Raw genomic sequence first — 14,386 nt, forward strand, 5'->3', positions numbered from 1 at the left:
AAGGCTGACCGGACGATAATTGTTTGGGTCATTCTTTTTTCCCTTCTTGAAGATAGGGACCACATTTGCCCTCCTCCAATCTGCTGGGACTTCTGTTCTCGAAGAACTGTCCAACTCTCAACCAATATACCATAATGACTCTTTCTAAGTTGCTATGCAGGAGGCAATGGCTGGCCATACAACCATCCTATCTGGCAGCATTTCACTAACTTGATTTTAGACAGCTTCATAAAATAGCATTTGAGGAATCCTGCTCTGGCCCCTAAGACCTATTGGCAAGAAATTTTATAGTGAAGCAGAGCCAAACATAGCAGATAGCTTAATGCAAAACAGCCAAGTGAAACATGTAAATACATTCAGAAAGCTGTAGGATCCAAGTTTTATCATAATATTAATATTGATTTACTCCTGAAACTGCAATCCTTGATTCATTTATGCACCCCTGGCTGTATTTGTTGTGTGTGTTTTAAACATTTTGCATTGGTGGGAGTAACTACTTGGCTATATGCACTCCTGCTTTGACTAATAAACACATAATAATTGATATCTATTTATGTCATTTTTCTATGGAGCAATCTTCCATTCTACATGTGAGCCTCAGAGAGAAGAGGCAGGCACAGCTCCATCATGCCCAGGTCCAAAAGATGGATGAAAGACCCTCTCTCCATTCCTACTGCCACTAACCTAGCTTCATAGGAAGTGAAGAAAAGGCAGCTACAGCTCCATCATGCCTAGGTCCAGAAGAACATGAAAAGCCCTTTTTCCATCCCTACTGTCATATCCTTGCACTCAGGAAGACAAGAAGTGACAAACATAGATCCATAATGCCTAGATCCAGAAGAACCCTACTGTCACTGCTCTTGCATCAGAAGAAGAGAAGAACTGGCTGAATTTAATCCTCTTCTCCACTGCCATTCCCATTTCTTTGTGTGTCCTTGAAGTGATTTTAGCTGGGATCATGGATAAGAAGGTCCATGCCCGGTTAGCTTCTGCTAAACCAGATCAGCCAGGACAGAGAACAAGCACTCCAGGTTGAAGGCACAGTGCAGAGGTTTATTACAGTTTGGCCAAAAGGGATGCAAGTACCAGCCAACGCTCAAAATGTACAAGCAGAACATCATAGAAAAATACAAGACGTTTGATACACCTTTGACAGATATTCAGATTTCCTGTGCCTCCTCCTGATTGGCTGAAAAACGGACTAGCTAGGATCCACATAGAGATTGGCTGGAGATTTCTCTGACATCACAGACAGGAGGAGAGGATTTTGATGGTGGAAAGAAGAGCAGCTCATTATTGATAGGTTTAAAGGTCCAGTCTGTTTCAAAACAATGGACTGGAAGGCGCAAAACTTAAGAAGATGACGATGTGGGTATGCAGGTCATCCCTTGATTGATTTTAGTGTTCAGGTCAATAAAGACAAAGGTGCAAGACCCGGAAAACAAAAGGTGGTAATCCTGGGTGTCCAAAAGCTTGGCTGTCCTTTAAGAAGGCTAATGTATTCATATTTGTGTAGCTTCTTCTTCCATGAGGGCTACGAGCCTCCAGTCATATTTAAACAGAATAATAGCTATGGCAATAAAGTGACTATGTGTCACACATCTAGATACAAAGGAACTGATTTCATCAAAACTGGGAGAAAGCTGGAGGGACCTCCTAATTGTTTAGCTGTCTCCATTCCATAAATAAGGGGCCCTGGGAGAAACGGGTGCCTTCATAATATATTTGATACAGTTTTATACATTTATGAATTGATATAGGACACAATCAATATAAGCTACACAAGAAATATCATTTTATACATTTACTAGCTGTGCCCAGCCACACGTTGCTGTGGCGAAGTATGGTGGTATGGGAAATAAAGTATTATCAGGTTGTCCCCTGACATTAAGTCCAATCGTGTCTGACTCTGGGAGTTGGTGGTCATGTCCATTTCTAAGCCGAAGAGCTGGCGTTGTCCGTAGATTCCTCCAAGGTCATGTGGCATGACTGCATGGAGCGCCATTACCTTCCCACCAGAGCAGTACCTATTCATCTACTCTCATTTGCATGTTTTTGAACTTTAGGGTTGGCAGAAGCTGGGACTAACAGTGGGGGCTCTCTTCGCTCCTCCAATTCAAACCTGCGACCTTTCAGCCCAGAAGTTGACTTTGGTAATACACACTGCTTCACTCCCTTCTCAGCTTCCTTTCTGGAAGAATCCTTTCTTGGAAGATGTTAGCTGGCCCAGATTGTTTCCTTTGTGGATTTCCCGATTTCCCTGCTTTCAGAGTGTTGCTCTTTATTTATTGTCCTGCTTTTAGAGATTATATTGTTCTGTATTATTCTACCACAATAATTATTTCATATTACAATAGAATCTCACTTATCCAACATTCGCTTATCCAATGTTCTGGATTATCCAAAGCAGTCTGCCTTTTAGTAGTCAATGTTTTTGTAGTCAGCGTTTTAAATTCATTGTGATATTTTGGTGGTAAATTTGTAAATACAGTAATTACTACATAGTATTTCTGCACATGGAACTACATTTTCTGTCAAATTTGTTGTATAACATGATGTTTTGGTGCTTAATTTGTAGGATTACCTAATTTGATGTTTAATCGGCTTTTCCTGAATCCCTTCTTATTATCCAACATATTCACTTATCCAACATTCTGGCGGCCTGTTTATGTTGGATAAGTGAGATTGTAGTGTATATTTATAATCTTATATTATCTTCTTAGAACTGGATTATATGAGGCCCCTTCTACACAGCTGTATAAAATGCACACTGAAATGAATTATATGGCAGTGTGGACTCAAGATAATCCAGTTCAAAGCAGATAATATAAGATTATAAATGGGTTGTATAGCTGTGTGGAAGGGCCTTGAGTCTACACTGCCATATAATCCAGTTCAAATCAGATAATCTGTATTTTATAGGCAGTGTGGAAGAGGCCTAAGTGAGGCTTCTTGGCAGGGGGTTGGATTGGATGGCCCATGAGGTCTCTTCCAACTCTACTATTCTATGATTCTATGATTCTAGGCCTAACTCTGCCTGTCCCCTGGGCTGAGTGGGTTGCTAGGAGACCAAGAGGGCAGAGCTTAGCCTTCTAACTGGCAGGAATTGGATAAAAACAATTATTTCTCTCCCTCTAATTAGGACTTTATTTTTGTTTTCTTTTTGTTGTATGAACGTAGAGGCATGGATGAGGGGTTGTGCTGCCAAGTTTAGTGTTTCTGGGATGTGTAGTTTTGTTGTTTTGTCCTAGGCAGAAATTTCATTACCATTTTATATATATACTAGCTGTGCCCGGCCATGCGTTGCTGTGGCTTAGTCTGGTGGTGTTGGTCAGTCTACATTAGGTTGTATTTATGCTGTGACCTCCACCCTTCTTTATACTCACAGTAGTAGTAGTATTTGAAGTCTGTTACCTTCTTCAATTTTTGTGTTGATTGATAATTGCTTGAGATCCCTGTTATCTTTGGTTTGTTGTTAATCGTGACGTCTGATTCTGCTGAGTGCGGTTTACATCTTATTGTGGTACAATAGTGTTTTTTTTGTTTTGCCTGTGTAGGTGTTTATTATTATTGTTGTTGTAGAGGTCATGAAGGCTGGATAAGTTAGATGCTACTGTATTGTTTTTTGGAGGCCCAGTGTAGCACTGACTGGCCTCTCAGCCTCAGTGCCTGGCTGCTTCTTGCCTGTGATGGTGTTGATTCTTATTGTTGTTGTTGTCATTGTTATTATTGTAATTGTTTTTTTGGAGGCCAAGTGTGAATGTAGGGATTGGGGAGGTGGATGAGCACTGAATGGCCTTGTAGACTCAGTGCATGGCTGATTCTTGCCTGTGTAGGTGTTTATTATTAGTGGGTGAGTGGATGGATAGATGAGTGGATGGATAGATAGAGTGGGTTCTCTCCTTGTTTCCTTTATTCCTATGCTGTTCCCTTTCTCTGCTCCGATCCTGAGCTCGCTGATAAGAACACACTGGTCAGAAAGGAGGGTAAATATAACCGGATCAATGGCCTTTCTCTCCCTTTTGCTCTTGGCTTTCCGGGCAGAGAGGGAGGGCTCTTGTACTTGGCGTTCCTTCGCTTCCCTTCCCTCCCTCCTTCCTTCTTTCTATTTGTCCCAGCCTTTCCTGCCTGCGGAGCCATGGAACTGGGTCACTGGGTTGGATGGCGGGGAAAGGGAGAAGGAAGAGGCCTTTAATTGAAATGCATGGACTCCATGCCATGGCGTGCTGGAATTTGTAGTTTGCATCCAGTCCAACCCCTTTCTTTCTTTTTGTCATGGAGGAAGAACCCACCCAAACCTTTCAGACAGATGGCCATCCGGTTTAGTTGTGTTGTTATAGTCACAATTATTATTATTTATTTATTTACAGTATTTATATTCCGCCCTTCTCACCCCGAACGGGACTCAGGGCGGATCACATTATAACACACATAGGGCAAACATTCAATGCCCATAAACACATCAAACAGAGACTGAGAGACACAATGCGTTGTTGTGAGTTTTTTGGGTCCAGATTGTGGTTTTGTGGTGTGGTTGTGTTGTTACAACCGGGAGGGAAGACTTTTGTGTTGTGTTGCCAAGTTTCGTATTTCTGGGGCGTTTAGTTGTGTTGTTATATTCATGATGCGTTGTTGTGAGTTTTGTGGATCCAGATTGTGGTCTTGTGGTTTGGTTGCATTGTTACAACCGGGAGGCAAGGCTTTTGCATTGTGTTGTCAAGTTTTGTATTTCTGGGGCATTTAGTTGTGTGCCAAGTTTTGTATTTCTGGGGGGTTTAGTTGTGTTGTTATAGTCACGATGCATTGTTGTGAGTTTTATGGGTCCGGATTGTGGTTTTGTGGTGTGGTTGTGTTGTTACAACCAGGAGGCAAGGCTTTTGCATTGTGTTGTCAAGTTTTGTATTTATGGGGCGTTTAGTTGTGGTGTTATAGTCACAATGCATTGTTGTGAGTTTTGTGGGTCCGGATTTTGTTTTGTGGTGTGATTGTGTTGTTACAACCAGGAGTCAAGGCTTTTGCGTTGTTTTGCCAAGTTTCGTATTTCTGGGGCGTTTAGTTGTGTTGTTATAGTCATGATGCATTGTTGTGAATTTTGTGGGTCTGGATTGTGGTTTTGTGGTGTGATTGTGTTGTTACAACCAGGAGGCAAGGCTTTTGCATTGTTTTGTCAAATTTTGTATTTCTGGGGCGTTTAGTTGTGTGCCAAGTTTCGTATTTCTGGGGAGTTTAGTTGTGTTGTTATAGTCATGATGCACTGTTGTGAGTTTTATGGGTCCAGATTGTGGTTTTGTGGTATGGTTGTGTTGTTCCAACCGGGAGGGAAGGCTTTTGAGTTGTGTCGCCAAGTTTCGTATTTCTGGGGCGTTTAGTTGTGTTGTTATAGTCACGATGCGTTGTTGTGAGTTTTGTGGGTCCAGTGTGGTTTTGTGGTGTGATTGTGTTGTTACAACTGGGAGGCAAGGCTTTTGCGTTGTGTTGCCAAGTTTTGTATTTCTAGGGCGTTTAGTTGTCTTGTTATAGTCATGATGTGTTATTGTGAGTTTTGTGAGTCCGGATTGTGGTTTTGTGGTGTGATTGTGTTGTTGTAACCGGGAGGCAAGGCTTTTGCATTGTGTTGCCAAGTTTCGTATTTCTGGGATGTTTAGTTTTGTTGTTATAGTCACTGCGCCCGCAACTTTATCCTTTTATATATATAGACTAGCTTTGCCCGGCCACGCGTTGCTGTGGCTTTTCGTAATCTTTTGTTCGCCAGGTGGAATAGCACTGAATAGCCTTGCAGGCTGAAAGCCTGGCCGTTTTCTTTATATGGGAATCCTTGTTTGGTGAGCTGGAATACAATGAGTAGTCTTGTTGCAGCAAGTATGAATGCTGTTATTAGTCACCTTGATTAGATTTTAATGCCTTGTAATCTGAAAGGAGGTCTGCTTCCTGAGTGGGGTAATCATTTTTTGGGAGGTGTTAGCTGGCCCTAATTGTTTCCTGCCTTGTAGGTTCAAACCCTGGCTGATTCCTGCCTGGTGGAATCCTTTGTTGGGAGGTATTAGTTGGCCCTGATTGTTTCCTGCCTTGTAGCTTCAAGCCCTGGGTGATTCCTGCCTGGTGGAATCCTTTGTTGGGAGGTATTAGCTGACCGTGATTGTTTCCTGCCTTGTAGGTTTGAAGCCTGGGTGATTCCTGGCTGGGCTAATGCTGTGTTGGGAAGTGTGAGCGAGGCGGTGTGTGTCCTTTTTGCCCCCTCCCATCAAAAGGGCCAGGAGGCCCACAGTTTGGGTGGGCAGTTTGGTCTCCATCCGACTCCCCCTCTCCCCAGGGTGGTGAGGGGCGGCGCAGGAAGAGGGGTGCGAACTGCTGCCCTTTTCAGCACGGTGTTTTCTGAGGCCTCAGGCGGCCACCTGGCCCTTTTTCACTCCCCCCCCCCCGGGTCACTTGGGAGGCCACTTGGGTTTGTGGAGTAGTGTGGCAATTGCGGGAATAGCGACTCACCAGTGTGCCTGTGGGCTCTTAATCTCCGGGTGGTGTGGGGCGTGCTCCTTCTCGGGGTTTGGAGGACGGGTGATGGCGGCGGTGCGGGAAGAAGTGACCGAGGAGCCCCGCGGCCGCCCCCCCCTCGCATCCAGAGGGCCGGGAGGCCCAGAGTTTGACTATCCAGTTTGGTCTCCAGTCGGCTTCCCCCTCCCCCAGGGTGGTGAGGGGTGAGCCAGGAGAGGCAACTGGGAGGCTTGAGCCCATGTTGGGCTGGCACAGCGCCCTGCAGGCCTGTTGCCGCCGGCAGTGCGAGGGCTACCCCGGCATCGAGGTCCAGGACCTCACCACTGGCTCGACTTGCTGTGAGTAGACCCGCCCCTTTAGGCCTAAATGGAATTCCCAGGCTCGCCTAGGCAGAGCGGCCAGCCGTGGGGGCTGCCTTTTTCCTACTCCTGGCACGTGGTGACTCGGGGCTGTTCGGCAAGATGGCAGCAGCAGCGTCGGGGGCAGGTGCGGCCGTTGAGAGGTGGGGTGGGGGTTGTTCTGTCCGCGCGCAGGTTCGCTTTTGGCGCAGGCGCAGATGGTTTGTTGCCTTTTTTTGGGTTTTTTAACCCCTTTTTAGGTTCCTGTTGTGTTTTTTTGTTGTATGAACCTGGAGGCAAGGCTTTTCCGTCGTGTTGTCAAGTTTGGTGGTTCTGGGGCGTATAGTTGTGTTGTTATAGTCACGGTGCCCACAACTTTATCCTTTTATATATATAGATATAGATAGATAGATAGATAGATTAAGAGTTTTGGTATAATATAGTTTGGGGTATATATTTATTTATGACATTTCTACCCCGCCTTTCTCTACCCCAGAGAGGACTCAAGGCGGTTTTACACATAGGCAACTATTCTATTCCTTAAAAACAATTGCTGCTGAGTCCTTTCATTATTGCGAAATGTCAAAAGAGTGGAAATATTTTTAAAATAAAGGAAAATTCATATTTCTTGCTTGAAGTCTCATTCATGTCCATAAATAATTTGGGATGGAGGTGCCATGGCTCAACAACATACAGACTTATTTAGATTGCAAACCTGAGGGCAGGGCACTATCAAAGTAACAATTTGTAGGCTGCTGTGAAAAGCCTTTGTAGCCATGGAGTGAGAGATAAAACTGTAATGCAATCAATCTTTGCATAGGTCCATGGGTGCAGTGCCCTGCTTTCCTACTATGTGACAATTCTCAAATCCTAGGAGGAGCTGCTGCTGTTGTCACTTAACAATTGAATCCAATTGATCTAGCTGGACTAAATTTTCCTGTGAGCGGGGTGTGTCAATGACAGCCTGCTCTCAATTGAGTGTAACCACATTTTTCTTCCCCTGCAAGCACAGTACAGCCAGATTTTCATGGTCTGAATTGGCTCCTCTTCTCTCCACTGTTCTTTTCATGAGTAAGTAGAAGATGCTCCAGATGCTTGATCACAGCTAGGGATGGGTTCTTTTTTTGGATGGAGTACAAAGGCAATTAAATTTGTGTAAGCTGTTACTGTGTGCCTTCAAGTCATTTCTGACCTAAGGCAAGGTTAATTTAGAAGAGGTTTGCCACTGCTTTTCTCTGAGGCTGAGATAATGTGACTTGCCCAAAGACATCCATAAGTCACTAATGGCTTAGATTTTCTAAATATGATATTTCCTAAATACTAATATTAATAATATTAATAAGTGAATTATTAAATTAAATGACACAACTATAATGTAAATCATTTATAAAAAGTACATTGATTGACCTTTTTCTTTCTCCTGCCTCAATATGCTGAAACATAACACCTGATCCAAAAAGACAAGACAATTTAGAACTTTCATACGGTATTTGAAAGGTCAGAAAGGAGTAGATGAGATAACATAACAGGTTTGCCTGAAAGGCAACCTATTTTGACTATAGTTAATTAAATAGAGCTAAATGAGAGAATGGAACTGAAGGAAAAAGCTTACTAGAAAGTGATAACTGTAAATATTTTGTCAAGGGCATGCATTTGTATCGAACAGCTGTTCCTGTATTTAGACAGACTAATTGGTCTAAAATAGAGGCATCATCTTTTCAAGAAAAGTATGATTTGTATAGACTATAGCTGATACACAATGAGGAAACTTCCACAGTGGTGGCAAACCAAATTCCACAGGAAAAGTGAACCAAATCAACTGAATGGAAAAAAGCTGAGTCTACTAGTTTTTCATCTCCCCTTTGCCATTTAGACCAAATCAAAAGAAATGCTTAAGTTTCCTCAAACTTCAGTCCCACTCACATAAAAATGTTTTTTGATCCTGGGATGAATTTCAGAAACACCACCTCAGCTTCCAATTATCCTCAAGGTAATTCTTATCTTATACTTTCTACTGCATATTTTGCTAGTCTGGATTACCACAGAGGATATTAAAACACTGGACACATAAGAAGATAAAGGTGTTTTATACTGAGGGTCTCCAGGAATTTTGCCAATTATATTATAAGCCTCTGTTTGATTACCAAGAAAACTAATAGCAGCCTTAAGTGGAAGAAATGGGTGGGATAAGGATAATGGCACAAGGAAGGATCCCCCCCCCTAGGATTCCCAGTTAATACTGAAATTTTGGCTCAGAATTAAAGATAGAGCCCCCCCCCCAATACAGTTCTGATCTTGTTTTTCTGACCTAGCTGGAACTACTACTTATTTTTAAAAGATTACGCAATCACTTGCACAATGATTACACAATCATTGTCACTTTTGCTTCTCCACTCCCTAGAGGATGTTATAAACAAAATAAATGAAATTGAGGTGGGGTGGAGAATGTCAAGACAGAAGTGTATCCAAAGTCTCCTGGAAGAGCAATGCATTTCTGCATCATCTCACAACTACCCATCCATGTGGCAAGGGCTGCTCCCTATGCTGAGTGACCAACAGTTCACACTTATTTATTTATTTACAGTATTTATATTCCACCCTTCTCACCCCGAAGGGGACTCAGGGCGGTTCACATTACACATATTAGGCAAACATTCAATGCCTTAACATAGAACAAAGACAAGACAAACACAGGCTCCGAGCTGGCCTCGAACTCATGACCTCTTGGTCAGAGTGATTTGTTACAGCTGGCAGCTGGCTTGCTCACCAGCCTGCACCACAGCCCGGGCCACACTTGTAAATGACTAGTCATTTCTGGTCAGTAGGAATTAAATGGCCTCCATGGTACCAGTAAAAGAAGCTGTTAAAAATGAGAAATTATCTATTTCTACTTTCCGCTTCTCTTCCACTACCTAACTGTGCTTTAGCTAGATAATACAGATATGTTTGGGCATTTGAGCTGGCAAGGAACAAATTTTTGCAAGAATGGATGTCTTGTTCTTTCTCACCACATGAAACCTCAGCCGTTTCCACTTCACTACAAATTTCTCTTTAAATGTGAATGCATGTGGAGGAATAAAAACTAGATTTTCTGCATGGGGAGTAGCTGTCCATGAATGGCTCACAATACATCGTGACAAAAGGCAGCATGGATACCCTGTGTGCATACATGTTATGAAGCCTGAGCAGTGTCTGTGTTGTGTGATTTCAAGCAGGCACCATGAGGTTTGGTGAAAGAGTGCTATGCCTTTTTCTATTCTAGCTGCACAAAATAAACAATATAATTTCAGTCAAAACGGCTATTCTTCAAAAAAGAAAGAAAAAAAAAGAACAGTTAACCTCAGGCTGCAACTGGCAATCGATCGTTTTGTTGAAAAACAAATAATGTGCTGTAAGCAAATTGACAAAATTTGCTGCTGTTTGCTTGCTTCTCAGCATGTTGTCATTTCTGGGCCCATAAAAGCATCTATAACAGAATTGGAATGTGGAGGTTTTTTTTTTTTACACAGTATTCTTTAGCTGAATCTGTAGTTGATTTAGCCACACTGAAGCCAATGTGATGTAGTTGTGAGAAGGCTCAGGCAACTGTAGGCATTACTCTGCATCCAGCTGTGGATGATGTCATTAGTCTGCCTCCAACTATAGGAAAACAGCTAGATGCTTGTATGTTGTTCCCTCTCCTGTCCATCAACAAGTAAATGGCTGGGTCCATGGCATGGGGAGAATGCACTGAGAAAATAGATGGCTTGCAGGGGGTAATTTGATTGTTTTGCAGTTGGTAAGTGACTTCATATTTCTGCAATGACCCAAAGAGTGCATTGCAGTGGCACCTAACTTATGCCATCATATTTCACCAACAGAATGCTAGGCATTTTTTCAGCACTATGGACAGTTTTACCCATTGGAGGAAGAACACAACTGAAACTCATTTTGGATGCACTGCAAATTTAAGAATTCAGAGTGAAAATGTAATCTCACCTTGACTTTGTGGAAAGCATTGGATGAAACAGAGTTATTTGTTAATTTGTACCAAATTTAACTGTTGCATTTTGTTTTTGTCTACATTAATGACAATACTGTTTTAATACTTTATTTCTTTGAATCTAAGGCACAGTTGTTACTGTTGAAGAGCCTTCAAAATGTGTTGTGCCTTATATTTGATAGTGCCTTATATTCTCCATTTTTTTAAAAAAAACCCCCTATCTTACCTCTAAGTGGAAAAGCAGCAGCAGGAGGAAGGGCCCCAGCCCCAACCGGCTGTCAGCCTCCACCATTTTGTCCTTAGCCTTAGTCAGATGGATGTTTCCCATCTGGCTGAGATAAGTGTCACTTTCTGCCTCCAGTGCTTCTCCAATGGGTCTGTAGACGTAGAAATATAGATTCATAAAGATGACTTTTGGATTTCTTCACACTTCCTCCACACCCCACAAGAAAGATTGCACTAAAGATTGAAACAAAAGATTGAAAGATTGAAACAAAAAACAAAACCAAACAAAACCCATGCATACAGAGGAAATTCTGAAAAATATCAGAAGAAATTGTTGTTTTCTAAATTTAAAGCTTCAAAAACAGGAGTGCCTAGATTAAATAAAATATTGTATTACATATTGTTAAGTACTCTGGAGCATATATTAACATATTAGGTGTGGTATATTGCTAAACAAACAAACAAAAAATGCCATGTTTAGGATTTATAAGTTTCTCTTTTTGCTGGAGGGGAAGCCATTGTACTCTTCATCTACTTTAGACTGACAGTTTTGATATTTGGAGGCTTAGAATGCCATATGTAAACGTTATTTGGTATTTCATAAATACCAGATGCTCAGCAAACAATTGTTTTGTGGAAGTAATTTAAAGATGTATATTTAATTGCTATGAGAAGTTGCTTTAAAAAGTGCATTGAAAATACTGTTAGGGAGTTTTTCACCTGAATAATCTTTGTTGTTCCTGAGTCTTAAAACCAGTTTTTAACATTTAAAAATATGCTGCAAAGAATTAACAGAAGGGGTTATATCAGGGTAAGGTGATAAAACTTGTTGTGACCACATTTCATTGTGGAAAAGTGATATTTTTGTCCTGATTTCTGCAGTACCTTATCTATGCCTCTTTAGCTTGCTTAGAATATTAACATAAAGTAGTGGAAACCACCAAGTAGTTCACAACAGGAATATAATTATAATCAGTGGGTTTCCAAAAGAAGGTGGAGAACAACAAATTCAACACTTTATTGTAAAAGTGCTGAGTGTTTGTTAATCCTATGTCTTAACTAATTCTTACAATGAAAGAAATTGTAGGATCATAGAATCATAGCATTGAAAAACACTACATGAGTCATTCAGTCAATCCTCCTGCCATGCAGGAATACACAATCAAATCACTCTTAATAGCTGGTCATCCAGCCTCTGTTCAAAAATCTCCAGAGAAGGAGATGCCATGATACTCTAAATATGCCACTGTCAAACAGGAACTGACTACAGTTCTAGATCAGCTACTTAATTATATAATTACCTTAGTTATGTAGCGAGGTAGAATCTCCTGACCTGATACAACTAATTTGGACTTACCAGGCAGCAGCTTAGATTTAGACTACCTGAAAGTCTGTATCTCCCAGAGATACCTGTGGAGTCTTACAAATTTCAGTGGAAGACTTCCTTTCTATCCAAACAAGGAAACAAAGCAGAACCTTTTTGATTGTTACTGGAAGACTATAGGACATCTACTCGACAGAGCAAAACTAAGGACCTCTTCACACGTACCTTATTTTAGGCAGCTTTATGGCATTTTTACACTTTGGCCACGGAGCTTGATGGCTCCTGACACTCCAGCCAACTACTTCTAGGGTGGTTCTGTGGTTGGATTGCTTCTGCTGTCGAAAAAACAGCGACAGCAGACAACATCACACCCCCGTCTTTCCATAAGGAAAGATGGGTCAAGCCACCGAAAAAGGGCTTCCCCCATGTGATGAGGAAGGGGGAATCAGTGATGGAACAGAGCATGGAGAGGCGGGTCCCCAAGCCTCCTGTGTGACCACCGGTGGGACGAAGCAATCCAGGACTCCTTCAGCGTGTACATCTGCACTGTGAAATTAATGCAGCTTGATACAACAGTAGAATACTGGGATCTGTAAGGTACCTGAACTCTTTGGCAGAGAAGGCTAAATATATTGTATAACTATAACTCCCATGATTCCATAGCATTGGTTCATGGCAGTTAAAGTGGTGTCGATTGCATTAATTCTATGGAATATGTACATCCTTGGTGGCTCTCTGCTTTGCTCTCCTTTCTTATTCAGTCTTTAACTAGAGCTGATCTATTATAGTAAACCCCTTTGATTGTATAGGTCTACTTTAGACAAAAGTAAGAGCAGGATCATTCTAGACCAGACATCCTCAAACGGCAGCTTTCCAGCTGTTTGGGCCTCCAACTCCCGGAATTCCTTACCATTGAACAAACTGGCTAGGGCTTCTGGGGGTTGGTGGCCAAAGCAGCTAGAGGATGCCTGTTCTAGACCATTGAGTGGAGAGCTGTGTAGAGTCTAGAAGAAGCAATAGCTTGAACATCTCCGTCAGAGATATGTGACCTCCCTTTTCTCTTAATAAGAGAAGAAAAAAGTGCTCTCATGCTTCTAATTTTGGCTGCAGCTTCTAAGATGCCCAAAAATATCTTGAGAGAGTCTCCTTGGACCTCTTGTTTGCATATTCTTGTAAACCTGGAATAATTCTGTTTACTTACAAGCATCATGGGAATACTAGCAGTTTAATTAACAGATTATTTTAAAGTGCTTGGCGTTATCCCATAATGCAAAAGAGATTATGATTCTCAATCTACTCTTTACATAACATCCATCACACATGTATTGGTTAGTAAAGAAACAATACATAACAGATGCCTTCTTTCTCCTTTTAAATTTGTTAGGATGATAATAAAGAAATATATCTATATGATGGTAGATATATTTCTATATATAAATTTCTAAAAATTTCTATTTCAAGGCAGATCTATACAAGTAAATTTTAAAAAGAAATGGTAGACATTTCAAATTTCCATATCTCCCCCAAATTAGGGAAAGAATTAATGACACCACCACCACCACAACCACCACCACCAACAACAACAGATTCAGGCTTGCATCCATGGTTATATAGGATTCAAGTGCTGGGAAGGGGGTCAGCTCTGAACATTGTTGTTGTCTGATTTATTGCAACCCTATGAATAAGTCCTCCAATTGCTCTACTTGTCAAATGCCCTGCTCAGGTTCTTGAAAATTAATGGCTTTATGGCTCTGACGCAATCTTCCTGTTGCCTTCTAATTTACGAAGCATTATCATATTTTCTAATGAGCCAGAACACCTTATGTCATGTTCAAAATACAGTAGCCTCACTTTACTCACTTTTGCTTCAAGAGTGAGTTCAGGCTAGATTTCCTCTTTTTAGCAGTTCATAGTATCCATAGAACTCTTCTCCAGCACCACATTTCAGATGAGTATATTTCCTTACTATCGGTGTTCTTCGCTATCCAGCTTTCACACCTACACGTAGAAGCTGGAAATACTGGGCGA

General features: G+C 41.6%; 1 long non-coding RNA gene across 1 annotated transcript in view; it reads right to left on the reverse strand.

Moving 5' to 3' along the window:
- LOC134298003 (uncharacterized) overlaps positions 1-11,025 on the reverse strand; it is a 44,509-nt gene extending 33,484 nt beyond the window's left edge. Inside the window, exon 1 of the long non-coding RNA XR_010004967.1 lies at positions 6,484-11,025. This is a non-coding gene — a long non-coding RNA (uncharacterized LOC134298003). The remainder of the gene's footprint in view (positions 1-6,483) is intronic.
- Between the last annotated feature and the right edge of the window lie 3,361 nt (positions 11,026-14,386).

Source organism: Anolis carolinensis, chromosome 3 (genome assembly GCF_035594765.1).
Source record: "Anolis carolinensis isolate JA03-04 chromosome 3, rAnoCar3.1.pri, whole genome shotgun sequence".
Classification (NCBI taxonomy): Eukaryota; Metazoa; Chordata; class Lepidosauria; order Squamata; family Dactyloidae; genus Anolis; species Anolis carolinensis.